The 18,569-nt window shown below is 49.9% G+C and overlaps 1 protein-coding gene across 1 annotated transcript in view; it reads left to right on the forward strand.

Moving 5' to 3' along the window:
• The window catches only part of LOC133342589 (salivary glue protein Sgs-3-like), a 38,676-nt gene extending 20,542 nt beyond the window's left edge, over positions 1–18,134 (forward strand). Inside the window, exon 3 of the transcript XR_009755170.1 lies at positions 17,592–18,134. The gene's annotated coding sequence lies outside the window, so the exon portion shown is untranslated. The remainder of the gene's footprint in view (positions 1–17,591) is intronic.
• The last annotated feature ends 435 nt before the right edge of the window (positions 18,135–18,569 follow it).

Raw genomic sequence — 18,569 nt, forward strand, 5'->3', positions numbered from 1 at the left:
TATGATTATTTTGCTTCTACGTTCTGCAGCAGCAACTTGATAACATATTGCGATTTTTTCCGTTTATGCCTTTATTAAACGTGCATAAAATTAGACATGATGTTTAATCACAACAATTTTATTTTTATTTAAAAAAGTATCTCTATTCACTTAAAGAGCCCAGACCGCTAAGCATACATTTAAATTATATTCACGTGATATGATTCATTATTGTGTGGGTTGTTATTGTCCTTTGTTGAAGACTATGTGTGTGTGTATATATATGAATGCGTGTATGTCAATGTGTGTGCGTATCTACAGTCACTTCAACAAACGTGGACTTAAATTAACTTGAAATGGATCACACATACTACTGTATGAGTGATTATGTTTGTGGGCAAGCTGGACTTGCAATCCAGAGGTCGCCGGTTCGATCTCACAGCGCGGCAGTTCAAACGATGACGAACGCTCCTTTAAACTCCCGCGCCTCCGTCCACCAAGCATTGCGAATGGGCGCAGCACAGTAAAGTCTTCTTGGATCTTTCGGTAAAGTCACATAGAAGGGAAATAATAAAATAATACAATAAAAAATTATTAATAATTCTCACGACGTTTCGGCCACAACGTAAGCAGCCGTCCTCAGGTGAAGACCAGGTCTGTCGGGGAGACAGCGTCTGAATGGATGCTGTCTCCCCGACACTTTTTTTTTATTTCCATTCTACGTGACTTTACCGAAAGAACCAAGAAGATGAATCCCTGCAGTCACGAAAGCTTTAAATCGAAATTTCACAGTAAAGTCGTTCGGCAGGCTGCGTGTGGTGGGGTAAAATGTGGGTGCTCCCATCTCTTCCAAGACGTCTGGCCAGCGTGACAGAGTAGGTCAAATTTCCTTCTCGAGAAAGGCTCTCTAGAGCTCCCCCTAGAGGAGGCCCTTCTGCCAGCAGTGGCGTGAGCAAGCAATTGCAGGGCTGCACCTTCACCTACATTCTGCAGCTGGATCCAAATGTGTTGTGATCCCCAATTAATTGACCCCTAATATTGTTTTGTTGTTTCTGTTTTAAACCAACATTACTTTAAAAAACTACCTTTAGAGAATCAAGGGAGGTCACAAGACATCCGGAGCACCCTGCACGATAGCGTAGGAAAAGCACACACATTGACTTCAGACACTTGAGCTCTGTGTCGCCCACATGCCCTCGAGAGGGACTCTATAGAACTCCCTCTAGTGGGGTAACCTTCCACGAGCAGGGGCATGAGCCAGACATTGCAGTTCTGCGTCCTCTACCTGTGAGATAACACGGATGCTATTTTATGCCACCTGAAGCCAATTGATGAAAAAAATCCGTTAACCAAAGCAACTTATTAAACAACAACAACAAAGGAGTGTGTTAAAGGTAGCCATGAATGCCGCGTGTAGTTCACCCTGTGTCTTCGTTGCCCAGCAAAGCCAGCCTGGCAGCTGTCCCCCCATGCACTCTGTCGTTTTGTTAGGCGCGGCGCGCCGCAGGCAAGAGGGTGACGTGACCCATGAAAGCGCAGCCCCCTTGCTCCATCTTCACGGTGGTCATGGCTGGGTCCCCCTGCACCCAACTCCCCGACCACCACTGCAAGCTCTCTCAACTTCTCACCGTGACCCCCCCCCCCCCCCCCCACATCATACACCCCACCCCGGCACGCCAACGCGCAACCCTCCACGGCCCCGTCTCGTCCCCTGTACACCCACCGGGCTCGAGATGGGGGGGAAACAAATGCCCTCTACTGCTCTTGGGGGAAACCCGTGGGAATGGAATCACAGCAGTGAGAAAGTCACGCACGAACTGACTCGGGGCAAACGTGGGCACGTGCTGGCGGTGTTGCGGCCGGCGAGCTGTTCCTGAGCCTCGCCTAGGCCTGAAATGAGGACCTGGTGCGATGTGTAAACATCGCCACGAGGGAGACAAAGGCGGCCAGCGCGCGGTTGTTGGCCACCCACCCCCTCGTGTGCCGTGCCGGTCTTAATAGGTGCTCGCTAACAGCACTTGCCCCAACGGGCTGTTAAGGCTATACGGGGCAACTTTCTCTTTAGTCTCTGAGCAAGAGTCATTGTGGGGAGTGGGACTGTAGTTGGTCAGCAGACAGCACCGTGACCCAGACCACCGCAGTTCGATTCCCACTCACGGTCAACACCATTGGCGAATATCTGACCCGGTCCTGAATGGGCCTCCATTAGGTCAACTCGGCCTTAGATTATGTTACTTGTGCGAATATCAGTGCTGTGTAAAAAAAAAACGACGGACAGGCGAGGCGTTGACTATATTATACTCCTTGCTGTGACGGCCTTTCATAGGTGCTTACTAACAGCACTTGCCCCCGCAGTCTGTGTAGGTTTATACGGGGGTGGGGAGGACTTTGTCTTTGTTCTCAGCAAAGTCAGAGGGTTGGTGTGTATGTAGTTACGTGTGTGTGTGTCTGTGCGCTTGAGAGATTCTGTGTGTTAGTTTGGCGATTTTGAGTAATTTGTCTTGCGTGTGTGTGTGTTTAGGCGATTTTGAGTAATTTGTCTCCTGCGTGTGTGTGTGCGCGCGTGTGTGTGTATAAGTGAGCGCGCGTGTACGTGGGTACGTGTGAAAAAAATAAATACGGCGAGTTAAGAAAATAAATAAATATAAAATGCAATTACTTTCAACTTGCGGTAATTTATCATAGAAAAAAAGGTGAGTTTAAATTGAGTGCAATTGCCAGAGTAATAGAGCAACGATAATTACGTTAGCTGCATGTGACAGTTAATGTTCCATATATATTTATACGTATCGCACCGCATGCACCTCAGTTGACCTACAGCTGCGCTGGTAATTGCAGGTTTAAAAACAAAAAGCCCTGAAGGTCCTTTTAGTCTTGAAAAGTAAAAAAATAATGGAAAACGGAGTCGATGGGATGGAACCACGAGGTTTTCGCAGCAGTCAACCCAGTAAATGTGGAACATTTGTCCAACGTTCGCACGTTTACTGGGTAAGCCTTCTCTGAAGCCTTCTTTCTGTGGCTGCTGGTTGTGGGAAGCTTTGGGAGGAATTCCGTGCGCAGTGATGGAGCGAGTGGGGCTCCGCTGTTGGTGTCTTGTCCGTGCCTAATTAAAGAAGCGTTTTCCCATGGACAGAAAGTGAATAGAATGTTACATAAAGTAGTTCATTAACTATCTGTGTTTAAGTGACCGGGATGGTTCAGTTGACCCTCTGCGATGGGCAACACCAACAAAGAGGTTTTAGGCACCAGATGCCACAAAGCTGTCCAAGTGACTCGTAATTATAGTTTGTGCAATCATCAGTGACTGGTCTGAGACCATCAAACGTATCGTACTTGAGAACCCTTTGACCGTGAGTGATACAGACAATTGAAGAGAGGGTCTTAGAGGCAGTGGCTAAGTAGGCTGGCTGGGGCAACGTTGAGTCAACGTTGGCATGTCGTTGGAAACGTTGGACCAGCGTTGACCCTACATTCCATTTTTACAAGAATTCAAGACATTTGCAACTTTTATAACAACGAAATGTTGTTTGTATATGAAATGAATTATGGTGATACTATTAAAATAATCTATGCCTCGAGTTTTCTGGCTGGCTACTGACTGGGCTCCTCTTCACCCCAACAGTGAACCTGCCGTTAGTTGCTGCTGCGGGCTGTCGCAAAATAAACATCGCATTTAAACGGCAGAAGAAGTTCAGGAGACATTTAATAATCGACAGCGACACCGAAGGGTTCGGAGTAACGAATGCAGAAGATTGACGCGGTTCATTTTAAAATGCTCTAACCTTTAAATGTGTGCCCCTATGTATGTCATTCTTTCGCCAACATATTATTTACATTCTAGGGAATATAAAAAATAATACCTCACAAAATACGTATTATAGTGGTATGTTAATGAATTAAAAACTGAAATTGTTTAGTGTCTCCAAGTACAGGAGGATTGTGAGAGGAACATGAACATTGCAGCTGTCTTTTGATTTCCATTGCAGAGCAGCGGTTTCTCAACAAGCATTGCTTGAAAAATATGTATACACGTAGCAGTAGGGGTGGCATAATTCACCCTGTCCTCCGGATATTCTAGAAATTTACATTCAGAATCACACTAAATAGTTAGAGCCTCTTGTGGCTGTAGGGTTGTCGTGAAGCCGATATTTATTTATTATTTATTGTGCTTCTTTTACCTAGGAAAACCTCACTGAGCCTCATGACCCTTTTTGAGGAGAATCCTATCAAGTTGTTTTGCAGTCGGGGGAGATTATTGACTGCGTATATTCCCAATGAGTCATTTGAGGGTAAGTTTTCAAACATGGAGCATGGTGGCGGCTCACAATGGCCTACTCTTGCAAATGACTTCACAGAATGTGAATCAGACCGCGCGCATTTCACGGTTATTAGACTGGCAGTACTAACTTCTGTGTCTCTGTGTTGTCTCTCTCTCTCTGCTTGTGTGTCTGTCTGTGTGTCTGTATTCTATTATTTAATGTATTTTCTTTCTACGTGACTTTACCGAAAGAACCAAAGAGTAATTCCTGCAGTCATGTAAGCTTCTAATCAAGTATTAATCATTTCCCGTTACAATCACGTAAGACATCAGAACGTCATCAGCTTTTCTTCCGAATCCATTCCGATGACGTGCGTGTACATCATCAGAACGAAACCGGAAGGAAAACTGAAATAAAATAATTGTATCGGTACCGCGGCTCCCATAAGTCCGTGCGTGAGGCCGTCTGGCACAGTTTGGCGCCAGCCATCATCGAGTGCGGTCGTGTTGCTACGGTTCTCTGCGGTGAATGCAATGTCGTTATAACAACGGGGCGCTACTGTGCCTTTCTAATTAACATTAATGCTGAGCCGCGTGTGCGTTCCGAGATTCAGAAGTCAACGGGACACTGTACACCCACTCCAACTTGCAGACGTCTTGGAAAGGTGAAAGGGTTCTTCAGGGCGGTTGCTCGATTCGAACCGTGAACCTCTGCAACGAGTGGTGAACACGCTACTCCCAGCCCGTGTGACCGCTGGGCTATGTCACGACACGTGACATTCTCTACATGTCACAACCTACAACATACAGTACTCTATGCGAATAAACGAACGAGAATTCTTACACATGCAGTTAATTTCATACACCGTGACCTAAAAGATCCGTCGATGTGTAAAACACCCCTGGTATATCGTTGACACCATTGCTTTCACAATGTTTTGAACCATCGAAACGAAGTCCAAATAAAGTAACAACATACGCCAATCATCTCTCGTGACCCATTCAGTGTGGGGAGGCCTTCATCTGACAGCGGCTTGACAAGAGGCTATATGTCATGGAAGTCCAACAAATCGTGAGAAAATGAAGTCAAACCAGATTACATACACATATACACCATCCAATGTGTCCATGGCACCATATGAAAGCATCTCTTAAGCGGCCACATCTGAAACTAATTGAGTTGCAGTGGCTGAGACAGGGCAGTGACCTTTGACTCCAACTTCTCCTCCCTTCCCTCCACTGCCCTCCAGAGACCCTGATGGCCCATGCCACCCTAAAACAAGTGAAAAGAGGCAAATGCCTTGAAATTGGACGAAAATTGAGTGACGGCAAAATGACTCCTACTCAGCTGTGTGATGAATAGGGCATCAGAATGTCAGTAATTGTCCGAGTCTCATTATCCCCTGCCTACCAGCCACCCATGTAAGGGACCTGTCTGGGTTTAACCACCACGGTTAGGGCACCGGATCTATGGCGATTAGTCAATCAATTTCAGAGTTGCGGGTCCAAGCTTGTCCTGGAAATCACCGCGTAATTATCTCCTTCATTGTGATGTCCATGCATTTATCAAAACATCTCCATATAGGAGCGATACATTGTTTATACATTATTATTTTCTTTAAAAGTTTCAAACGTGTTCATTCTGGTGGAGTCTTCGTGTTGTTCTGCATATTTCTGTGCACATCCGACGTTCTTATCTGCAATTACACAGATATCTCAACTGCTTGTATCCAATTTTAGGGGCATGAAAGTTGGCTGGCACTTAGTGAAGGTGACGTTCAAATGAGTTAAGCCAACATGGTTTTCGTGCCTCAATATCACATTTCCTTTTGACACACCAGCTCGTGGAGGGGGAAGGGATAATAAACCAGTTGTACAATTTCGATTTAAAGCTTTCGTGACTGAAGAGATTCATATTTTTGGTTCTTTCCGTAAAGTCACGTAGAAGGGAAATAAAAAAAGAAAATACATAATAACACAATTATGTTTTATTTGTTATTATTTTTATTATTTTATTAACATAATAAAATAATTCTCACGACGTTTCGGCCACAACACAAGCAGCCGTCCTCAGGTCAAGAACAGGTCTGTCGGAAAGACAGCGTCTTTTTTTAGAATGTATTATTTTTATTATTTTATTATTTCCCTTCTACGTGACTTTACCGAAAGAACCAAGAAGATAAACCAGTTGTAATAAGAGACTTCTGCTCCACTGAAAACGATAAGTGCCATCCATGCTTCCGTAAATCTCTATTGGCCATGTTAATGATTCCTGTAGGGCACGTACGATAGGAAAATCCATGTTGTTGGGTTTTATCGATGTCTTATAATAACAATCAACTGATGGATGGACAAAGAAAAGTTTAACTGGGACGTTCCGTCTGCCGCTCTCAGCCTCCGTTGATGCGAAATAGAAAATCTTTGCGGAACAAATTTCGATTTAAAGCTTTCGTGACTGCAGGGATTCATCTTCTTGGTTCTTTCGGTAAAGTCACGTATAAGGGAAATAATAAAATAATAAAAATAAAACATAATAAAATAATTCTCACGACGTTTCGGCCACAACACAAGCAGCCGTCCTCATGTGGAGAACAGGTCTGTCGAGGAGACAGACCGAAAGAACCAAGAAGATCTTTGCGGAGCTTCGGTGAACGGTCAGGGTGGCATTCAGCGTCTGGCGCACTCATCACACACAAAGTGCTTGCCACAAATGAACAACGATCCCTTGCTGATCTCGTAAAGAAGCATAAATCATCTCGCAAACTCCGGTCATCCCCGCAGCGGCTTTTGGCTAGCCATCAAACAAAATACGATCACCGCATCGTGCGCTTTCAGATGCGCTTCTGCAGCCATTTGGAACTCTCTTCCTTCCGATGTTAGGAAGCCAATGGAGCTATGCACTTTTAAATCATCTCGATTGACACACTAATTTCTTTAGAACAGCTTTTTGTGTTTAGTTTGTTGTTCTCCCCACCGCACCTCCGATTAGCATAGTTGGCTATGTACGTTGCGAAATAAGTTCAATATACATACGTACGACAAACCCCTTGCAAACTCTCCGTAATTTATGGAACTTGCCCCCTCCCGAGGGAGTAGCGGCTGTAAATTGCGGTGCTTTGGCCCGCTCCGCGAGTGTCCACTACTATTCCCATCATCATTCAGGTCACCACCATTCCCATCATCATTCAGGTCACCCACACTTTGGAGACGCATGGGGGATGTTCGTAAACATTGCTGAAGCAGTATTCACATCGTTTATTACCACGCTTGGGTAATGCTGCAATGTCTTTCCTCACCCCAAGTTTAGTCTGTATCATAAAAACGTCATGTCCTCTACGAAGCAGCTGATGATGAATGCCAAACTATAAACTACATATGTTTTATAAATAATAAAAGTATTATATCAAGTTAATTATATATTAATTTCGTCGCCCCCCCCCCCCCCCACTTTGCGTAAGAGCGCAGAAGTGTAGTCACCGCATCTATGCCTCTGTATAAGGAACGAAACAGGTGGACTTCTCCACAAATCTGGCTGTCGCCTGATGAAGCTAGTTGTAATTACTGGTGGCGAAACGTCGTACTCAGATTGTAAATGTTGTGGCTTGGCTCTCCAACACACCGGTTAGTGCTGTACTAGTGACGAATTGGCCACGTTCTGTTTACGTGACAACCCTTACTAGTTGGCTGTGTCGGGTGGTGGTGGGTTTTAACAACACATTTATATATTTACACGATCTAGTCCCGAACACCGCTATTATATGGGAAGGAATTGGCGATATGGGGACACCATTGGAACCTCATTTGCCAGTAAAAATATGATAATTGTTTTTTTACCCTTCTATCTGGCAACAAAACGGATACCTTTTTTTTTACAAGGAATCATGTTTACATAGACCACAATACCTGCAGTCGTAATGCATCTGGCCTAACCCATGTGAGACTAGGCTCTAAGGAAAGCTGTCTGAACTTCAAGGACAGTGCACATTATTAGAGTTATGTTTTTTGTTTGCATTACGGCTGCAGGTATTGTCGTCTATGTAAACATGACCCCTTGTAAAAAAAAGGTGTCAGTTTTGTTGCCAGATAGAAGGGTAAAAAAACAATTATGATATGGGGAAAATTTCTTTCCTAACTCGGACTTGGCTTAATTTACCACGGCATTTGTCCTGCCCCCCCCCCTCCTGGATCTTCCACCGCCCCCTTCCCGATAGCGGGCCCCCCAAAATTCGATGTCACAATCTGGGGATTACGACTGGATGCAAGAATCCGTTTTTTTGGGGGGGCGGGGGGGGGGTCTCTTTTTTCGGTGTTGATATTTCCTCGCTTGTATGTTCGTCGGTTCTGTTTTATTCATTCGAATATAACCTTTGTAACTTGTGTAGGGATGTTGGAGAGAGGGCCGTTATGCATGGCAGCCTATGGGAAAGAAACACAGTGGGCGGGGCTACGTGTGTGCACAGGGAGATGCCCTCTGCGACGTCCGAGCCAGACACCCTGGGGGGGGGCTGGTTCGGCGTTACGATCCCCCGGGGCCCCACCCCTCAAGGAGGGTTGGGTATAAAAAGGGGTCGTTATATGGGCTTAGTCAGTTATGTTATAGTTAAGCTAAGAAGTCGGAAGACGTCGTAGCTAGAGCCCTGGACTCCCCCTGATCGCCGCCCTTATCAGGGCCCCACGGGATCAGGCTCGAGCCAGTGGCGTGGTCCCGTGAACCAGAGCCAGTGCTCTGGGACTCCGGGTACCGAGCCCGATTACCAGTGTCGGGCCAGACAGCCTCCCCTAGCTCTTAGTGGAGGACTCAGGGGATAGGCTATGGATAGCTAGGGGTATTCCCTGAGTTATACGGGTGAGGGGGCCGCTACCCCCTCTAGGGCTGTCCTGTACTGGCAACTTGTTAAATAAATATACGTGTGCCTCAACTCCGTTGTCAAGCGTCCTCGACGGGTACTTCATCTGGCGTCAGAAGTGGTAAAAATGGAAACGCGCCATACAGCTCGGACCAGGGTACCACAAGAGGAGGACGCCGCGGAGATCGCCGAGCCCGAGACAGAGCAACAAGATGGGGTGCAGCCGGAGCCTGGCGCCTTCTCACCGGGACGTCAGCATGGAGAGGGGCCGCAGCCAGATGCACTACGACTGGCTCACGAACGGCTGGCGGAGCTACTTTATGCCGCTGCCGCCACACTGGAAGGCATTACGCGGTTGGGGGCTGGTGGTCCACCGCAGGGCGAGGAGAACCGGCGGCCGGAGCACTTTCCCGCCATTTCAGCGACTTCACAATTTGAATTTCCCGCCATGGACGCCGCGGCTGTTCGGGGCGTGGCCAGCTTAGACATCGGCTCCGACATCGCCGTCGCCGGGGCTGCAGCGTCATCGCAGCCGAAGGATGCGTCATCGCTGCCGCGACAGGCGATGCCATCGGCCAGTCGCGCCGAGGCACCGCCAAAGGGAGGTGAAAGCAACCTGCGGGAGTCCACATCGACCGCTGCGCTTCACCAAAGGCTGCCCCCGCTGAAGGAATTCATCGGTGCGGAGGGTGACTGGGGCGGCTTCCGGCGACGCTTCCTCGCCCATCAGGAGATGGCGCGGTGGTCCGACGAGGAGGCCCTTTGCGCGCTGCCGGCGCTCCTCGATGGGGACGCGCTCGCCGCACTCACGTCGGCGCCAAAAGAGAAGCGGGCTACATTACCAATGGCGCTACAGCTGCTGGCCGGGGTCTATGGACCTTCAGCCGAATGCCGTCAGCAGTTCTACGATCGCAGGCGGGGTGAAAAAGAGTCGCCTCTGGCTTTCCGGACAAGTCTTCTGGCGCTGGCAAAAACAGCCTTTCCCCGCATGGACGACGACGGCGTGGACGCAATGGTCGCGGAGAAGATCCTCCTCTTGGCGGACGACCTCGACATCGTCGTCATCGCACAAGGGGATGCAGAAATGACCTCCCTCCAGGCTGCGCGACTCCTCCACGCCAACCTTCTGCAGCAGCGGCGAAAGGCAAACAGGGCATCGGCTGGGCGTGCGGTGGCTGCAGCCACCCTTCCGTCAGAAGAACTTTATGCCGTCGACCATCGACGGCAACAGACGACGGGGGCGCGGCCGGGTCGGGACGGGCCGAGGCGTTTCGACCGTCCATCGTCTCCATCGGCGCTCCCGCGGTGCTTCAACTGCGGCATCCGGGGCCATGTCGCCTCGGGGTGCCGTTCTCCTCGACAGCGGGGGACGACGCCTCGACAGGACGCCGGCCCTCCTCTTCCTCCTCCCAAGCTCCAGCACCATGATCCGGCGAGTCGCGGCACCTCACATGTTTGGCCAACGCACCCACCTGTCGCACACTCTCGCACCGTAACGAACGGGGGGCCGGTGGGGCGCTGCGATGGACCGGCACGGATCACTGCGGGGACTCAAATCGAGCCCGAGCGGTGGTCCGTGTTGGCCCATCGCGTGGTGGCCGCGGCGTCGGGATCGTCGGCCGTGGTCGGTTACATTGATGGGGTGGAGGTACGCATCATAGTCGATACAGGGGCATCGGCGACAATTATTTCGGAACTAATTTACAATATTCTACCGGTGCAGAGCCGTCCTTTGCTACCGGTTAATGTCCCTTTCTATGCCGCTAACGGGGGCTCTCTCGGCATCGTGGGACAGATTCGAGCGCAAATTTCTATCGGGGACATCAAATTGTCGGGGCCGATTTTTGTCTCCTCCTCACTGGCAGTTCCGTGCCTGCTGGGGACGGACTTCTTGGGCAGGATGCCAATTCGTATTTTGATCGACCAAGGATGCATTGAGCTTCCGTCGGGGCGACGTATGGCGTTCCTGCCTTCCCCTGTAGCGACTCGGACGGCGTTCGCGACGGTACCGGCGTTCGTCGTAAAAACAGTGCGTGTGCCGCCGGGGGCACAAATGCTGGTACCTCTTAAACTTCGTAGGCCCTTCGCTAAGGGTGTTGGGGATCAGGGTGTTGTGCTGGGGCCGTCTAGGGCCGGGGTTAATGGGCCTCATTTAATTCCGGCCCAGACCATCGTAAGGGGGGACGAGGATCCCTTCATCGCGGTCCTCAATGTCGGGTCGCAGACAGTAGTGGTTCCCCAAGGGACTGTGCTCGCTCACGCGACGCCGGTGCCCTGCGAGGAACCTGCCGTGAACCACATTGACACTGCTGCTCGGACGCACCCGCATTCGGACGGCGATGAAGGGTGGCTCGACGCGCTTTGTGCGGGATCGACGAACCTGTCCAATTTAGAGCGCCAACGGCTTAGATCGCTGCTAAAGGAATTTTCCGACGTTTTCAGTCGGAATAAATACGATTTGGGTTGTACTCACCTGCTGCGTCACCATATTGACACGGGTGACAGCGCGCCTATTCGCCAAAATCCTTTTCGGTTGAGTCCCGCCGAAAAGGACCATGTCAAATCGGCTGTCGATGACATGTTAGCCGCCGACATTATCTCTCCCTCTACCAGCCCTTGGGGAGCACCGATTGTCCTGGTTAAGAAACAGGATGGCTCGTTGCGGTTTTGCGTAGATTTCCGTCGCCTTAATAAGGTTTCGGTTGCCGACGCATACCCGCTCCCACGGATGGACGAATCGCTGGACGCCTTGGCGGGAGCGCGATTCTTCTCCACACTAGATTTACTTTCGGGATTCTGGCAGCTTCCTCTGGACGATGATTCGAAGCCTAAAACCGCTTTCCGTACACCGCACGGCCTGTTCCAATTCAACCGGTTGCCGATGGGCTTACACTCAGCGCCGGCAACCTTCCAGCGGTTGATGGAATTGGTTTTGGCTGGATTGCAATGGGAATCGTGCCTGATTTATTTGGATGACGTAATTGTTTTTGGAAGAACCTTTGACGAACATCTCCAGAGGCTGCGGGCGGTTTTCCAAAGGATGCGGGCTGCTAATTTGAAATTTAAGCCCCAAAAATGCTATTTGTTTCGCGAGTCAGTGCGTTATTTGGGGCACATCGTGGGGCGCTCGGGTATTGCTACCGATCCCGCCAAAACGCAGTGTGTCAGCTCCTGGCCAATTCCGACCTCGGTGGGGGAGGTGAGGAGTTTTATTGGCTTCGCTTCATATTACCGACGGTTCGTCGCTAATTTTGCTACAATTGCCAAACCCCTACATGCTTTGACATCAAAAGGGGTTCGGTTCCACTGGGGTCGGGATGAGGAAGTAGCTTTCTGCTCCCTTCGGGATGCATTGGTGAAGGCTCCTCCTTTGACTTACCCCGATTTTTCGAGGCCGTTTTTGCTCGACACCGACGCGAGCAACACAGGTATCGGAGGCGTGCTTTCCCAGGTGGTTGATGGCGTGGAACGGGTGGTTGCGTACGGCAGTCGGGTGTTGTCTCCAGCGGAGCAAAAATATTGTGTCACCCGTAGAGAACTGTTGGCAATTGTTTTCTTCATCCAACAGTACCGCCCATATCTGTACGGTCAGCATTTCACTGTCCGTACGGATCATGCGGCACTGCAGTACGCCCTGAAGGTTCAACAGCCATCGGGACAATTGTCCCGATGGCTGGAGGTCCTCCAGGATTTCGATTTTGACACCACCTATCGTAAGGGCATTCGCCACACAAATGCGGACGCTCTGTCGCGCATGCCAACCACCTCCGAATGCGCATGCCTCCTGGGGTCGGGGCGTTGCAAGCCAGCTGGGGACATGACGGTTCCAGTCCTGGCGGCCGCCGCCGATGTTGACACATCGCTCCCCGATGAGATCGGGAAACAGGGAAGGGATTCCCTGCTTGGGTTGCCTGTGATTGAGTGGGGACGCCTCCAGATGGAGGACGCCTCCCTCCTCGCGCTGCGTCGTCGCGCCAGGGAGAGGGGGTGTGGGACGGGTGATGCCGACAATTGGGAAATACACGCGGGCTTGCTCATGCATTGGGACGGTAAATCCCACCGTCACCGGCTGGTAGTTCCTGCGGGGTTACGGGGTAAGGTGGTGTGGGCTGCTCATGAGCGCCTCCTCCACCTGGGTACCCAAAAGACCCTCGCCTCGCTCCAGCTGGATTTTTTTTGGCCGGGCATGACACGGGATGTCACGGATCTCCTGGCAGCATGCCCCCGGTGTGCGCAACGCAAACCACCAGCTCGGGAGTCGAACCCGCCGTTGCAGTCCATCACAGTCTCCAGGGTGAACGAACTCGTAGCGTTGGATATCCTGGGGCCGTTTCCCGCCACCCCTAGGGGCAATAGATATTTGCTAACAGGGGTCGAATACTTCACACGCTGGCCTATGGCCTGGCCCCTGGCAAATCAGTCGGCAGCAGCCATCGTGGACGCCTTTGTCCAAGGCTACGTCATGGACAAAGGTGCTCCGGAGCGGCTGCTGACCGACCAGGGTAAAAATTTTTCCGGGAACCTCCTCAAACAAGTCTGTGATCTCCTAGGTACAAAGAAGATTCGTACCTCTCCCTATCACCCACAAACTGACGGGATGGTCGAGCGTCTGCATCGTACCATCACGTCTATGTTGTCGCACCTGGTTTCGGAGTCACAGACCAATTGGGACTTGCAAATTCAAGGGGTCCTGGCAGCATATCGATTGGCCCCCCATGCTGCCACGGGATTTTCACCCTTCTTTCTCATGTATGGTCGCGAACATGACCCACCTGTTCGGGCACAGCTGCAGATCCCCGCGCCTCTAGGTAAAATTAAATTGGACGAGCACGTTAAATTTAACCTTCAAAAGCTAACTGAGGCGCGGGATGCTGCCATGCTCAATTCCCGCATGCGCCAAAAGGCGAATGAGCGCCTCAGACTCGCGCGCGCGCACGTGCTGCAGTGGAAGCCAGGGGACAGGGCATGGCTGCACTGTCCCCAGGTACCGCTTGCGACCTCCTCGAAACTGGTACGGCCATGGCGGGGCCCCGTCGAGGTGGTCGAGGTTTTGCGACCGCAGTGCGTTCGTATCAAGTGGGGGAGGCGCCGGTGGTTCGTTCACCCCTCTAGACTAAAACCCTTCGTTGCGGTGCGGGACTCTGCTCCACACGCGCAGGGCCAAGCATGTGAGGGGTCGACCGACCCGGAGGGTCCGCCTCTGTTGATCTCACCTGACGTCTTGCCGGTTGCCCCGCCCCCAGGTTCTCCCGGAATGACGGGCTCGCGCACATCCCTCACGGGGGATGCCGAGGGTCCCGCCACTCCAATTGCGGACTCGCCTCGGATGGGACAGCGGCCACCGAATGGTCCGCCATCTGAGGTTGGCCCTTGTGACGGGCCTGCGGCAAGGACGCGCGCTAAAATGCGCAGACTCTTATAAAAACACTGAAACGCGAACAAGAAGTGAAAACGAAACGAAAATAAGAAAAAAATTTTTTTTTTATTTTTTTTTTGCGTTTTCTGGTACACTTTCGTGTGCTATTGTTGCTGGACGCTGCGTTCGTGTGGCGCTCTTGGCGCGTTGTTGTATTATGGCTGTGTGTGTGTGTGCGTCTTGTGTGCGTGTTGTGCGTGCGCTGAGGGTTCCGGGAAATGTACATATCTTGCCTCTACGGATTTCGTATTTATTCGGGGGGGGGGGGCGCGTCGGTTTGTTCTCCCTTTAGGGGCATTGTTAGTGTTGTTGTTAATTCTCGTTCTGTTAAATGGAAAATATGGGGCACACACGGGGGGAGTCAAGGGGTAAAGATTCATTTGTTGAAATTGTTGCAGCCGGGACGGCTGCGAGCTATGCGGGGGGGAGTGATGTAGGGATGTTGGAGAGAGGGCCGTTATGCATGGCAGCCTATGGGAAAGAAACACAGTGGGCGGGGCTACGTGTGTGCACAGGGAGATGCCCTCTGCGACGTCCGAGCCAGACACCCTGGGGGGGGGCTGGTTCGGCGTTACGATCCCCCGGGGCCCCACCCCTCAAGGAGGGTTGGGTATAAAAAGGGGTCGTTATATGGGCTTAGTCAGTTATGTTATAGTTAAGCTAAGAAGTCGGAAGACGTCGTAGCTAGAGCCCTGGACTCCCCCTGATCGCCGCCCTTATCAGGGCCCCACGGGATCAGGCTCGAGCCAGTGGCGTGGTCCCGTGAACCAGAGCCAGTGCTCTGGGACTCCGGGTACCGAGCCCGATTACCAGTGTCGGGCCAGACAGCCTCCCCTAGCTCTTAGTGGAGGACTCAGGGGATAGGCTATGGATAGCTAGGGGTATTCCCTGAGTTATACGGGTGAGGGGGCCGCTACCCCCTCTAGGGCTGTCCTGTACTGGCAACTTGTTAAATAAATATACGTGTGCCTCAACTCCGTTGTCAAGCGTCCTCGACGGGTACTTCACTTGTAAACGATTTGCATTCATTGAAATGGACTCGTGGACGTGTCAGCCTGAAATCGATTTTATTCGATCAATTTGTATTTACTTTATTTGTATGTATATATATATACACACGTAGTTAAATTTAATTAAATATACAGGAACACGTCACACGTAGACTGTGTGTAGACAGATTGCGGGGATTAATTTTTATCAAGAGCACTTCTTCTGGGAAAGAAATGTCAGCATTTTAATTTACTTATTGCATAATTTACGTTGAGAAATTCAGCTGTTTTACAGACAGGCAGGCTGGCGTTACGGGCTCCGGGCTTGAAAGTTTACGTTTTTCAGTTTCATTTATTAGGTATAATCACGTGAGCTGTTGACTCGGGTGCAACGGCAACAAAACAAAAACATGAACAAGAAACATCTTAAAGTGACTACACGCTACAGAAAAATCCTGGAAAAAACATGGATCTCAGTGTCCGCGTTCTCATCCATACGCCCCTCCTCAGCTCGCATGTGCCCCCCCCCCTTCCCACGTGCCCCCCCACGTACGATCACGCCGTGAGAAACGCCCTGAGAACGACTTCAACATCTCGCCGCGGCCGCACAGACTGACCCGATGAGACATTTGCGCAGCAGTTGTCCTGTTAGGCATTGCTGGATTTACCGCGGGGGATGTGGGGAGGGGGGAGGCGCCTTAGGGGGCTTGCAACCCGTGGCAGAGCGAGAATTTTTAATTCGATGAGCTGTAAAGCTCTTTTTTTTCACAGATGTCCCAGTAGTTTCGCAGATTTCCAGTTGCGGATCCAGCATGGGGGGTGTGGGCGGTTGGGGAGGTGGGTTGGGGGGTGTTGGGTGTTACTCTATTTTTCATTAAATGTTAGTCTGTACATATGTGCGGTGTACGGAAATTTGTAGAATAAAATAAGTATTATGCTCGCATTTCATTGTAATTAATGCAAACTACTGTATACACGAGTTACAAACATTCTATTTGAATGAGACGTAACAAGCGAGACGGAACAAATGACACGGAAAATACCAAACCGAGAAAAAATAATAAAAACATGTTTTACACATTTTATTGATATTTACCGCAGAGAAAATACATTTACTGACTTTTAAAATGTAAATGTTATTTTTTATCTTCATATTTCGGACCCACTTAGGAAGTGTCGAAATCGACCTCTGAGCCCATGGCCTCTAGTTTTGAGGGCTGCCGATATGCATACAACTGTAGCAATCATGATGAATCCGAAAGGTGATTCGGTAATTAAAGCTAGAGCACCACCGGATGTATTTCTACGAGTTGCGTGCCAACATTCAACTAGTTATGTTTCGTTTTAAGTTTGATTCACGTTACGTTTCGTATATCACGTGAAAACCCCCCTTAAAAATTAAATATCCACACAATATAGCAATGGAGCGTTTGGCATCGATGTATGAGTGGTAGTAAAACAGTCAAGGGAATGAAAAGAACGCATATGTATACATAGGGACCGCCAAAACAATAACAGCCCTGGGTCGCCATCAAACTTCATCCGGCTCAGTTCTTAGGGTCCGATATGGGGCTACGGTTTCCCTCTATTCCAGCTCTGTCAGGTGGGACGGCAGCTGCTAATACATTTGCAACAGGAGTATTGTGCCCTTGTGTCCCCGGTGCCCACCTCCCCCAGTCCCCCTCCCTCCCTCACTGAAACTTAGACCCCATCTGTAATGCTTCTCTAATAATGCAGTTGTAAAATCTCCGGGTATGGCACAACACTGCAAACAGTGTTAGTCCAGTTTTTCGATTTCCCATGACGCCACTTTCCCCTGCTGCCTTCATTCACGCCGCGTGAAGCCGTGTCCAAGAAAAATTGACATTACATCTCTTTTTCCCCCCCCCGTTCTTTCGAAAATGCAGACGAAAGTCAGTGTGCGAAAGATGTGAAATCCTCGCAGACGGAATGAAACGAGAGAGAGGCTTGCATTCACGTACATCAATCACACGCCGTGCGTATTTGCAATTCAGGTCGGACATCGTAACAGGTGTGTGTGTGTACGTGCGTGTGTGTGCACGGCTGTCTTCCTTCTCTCCTTGTCCTCCCCCTGTTTCAAGGGGCACAAGCTGTCCGGAGAAGACAGTGACTTGGCGCTAGGATGACCTCCCCGGCTGGATTCCAATAACACACGCAATGCGGTACAACCTTGGACCAAGTCCCACCCTCGGCGTGGCCTTGTTTAGAGTTTCTAGAATGATCCCACTGTGTTCTCCCCCCCCCCCGCCCCCTTTGTTTTTATTAACTCTGCTATGTGCGAGTACTGTATACGTAGGCCCATGTTTTACACGTGGATGTTTGTTTACGTGCAGTGGTAGTGGTCGCATGCAGTGCGTTAGAGCGCTGTGCCGTTAAGCCGGCAACCTGAGTTCGATGTCAATCCATGGTTTAAGGTCAATGGAGATACTTCGAACTGCTCCTAGGCTTGTCGTAGGTCTACTCCAACCTTAAATAAAAAATATAAATAAAAACTTTTTGCAGTGTGTAAAAATACCAGAACTTGGTAGACAAAGGCGGCTGGGAGTGCTACTTGCCAAACCAACCCTCTCATACGTTGTGTGCTGGCCTAAATAGCTGCTTGCTGACAACAATTGCCTAAAGGTTTACGCAGGGAGGTATTTGTTTTTGCGTGTATACGCATCTATTTTTACGTATGTGTTCATGTGTGAACAGAGGTATGTTCTGTATGTTTGCACAGTATGTGACTTGAAATTAAATCGCATGGCACCTTGATTTGTACAATATCTCAAAACGTGGTCTTATTTAGATGCAAATCATAGCCGTCTTTGTTTGTACGCAAGTCATCTTCATATCTGTTTATGTGCACGATAGGGAGCAGCTTCCTTCGCTTGTGCTTCAGAGAATTATATACTCCGCGGGGTAAATTCTCTTCTAGTTTCATATTTGCTAGTCATTGTCAACCGTGCGTCTTCCGGTGAGATACTTATTGGCCGGTTGAAGGGTCAGCTTTGCGTTTTTATTGTGAGGAGTGCTGCTCCCTTTAACAGCAACCATGCTTAAGTAATCGGGCTCTGTTA

This window comes from Lethenteron reissneri, chromosome 15 (assembly GCF_015708825.2).
Source record: "Lethenteron reissneri isolate LAM-NWPU_2019-01 chromosome 15, ASM1570882v1, whole genome shotgun sequence".
In the NCBI taxonomy this organism is placed as follows: Eukaryota; Metazoa; Chordata; class Hyperoartia; order Petromyzontiformes; family Petromyzontidae; genus Lethenteron; species Lethenteron reissneri.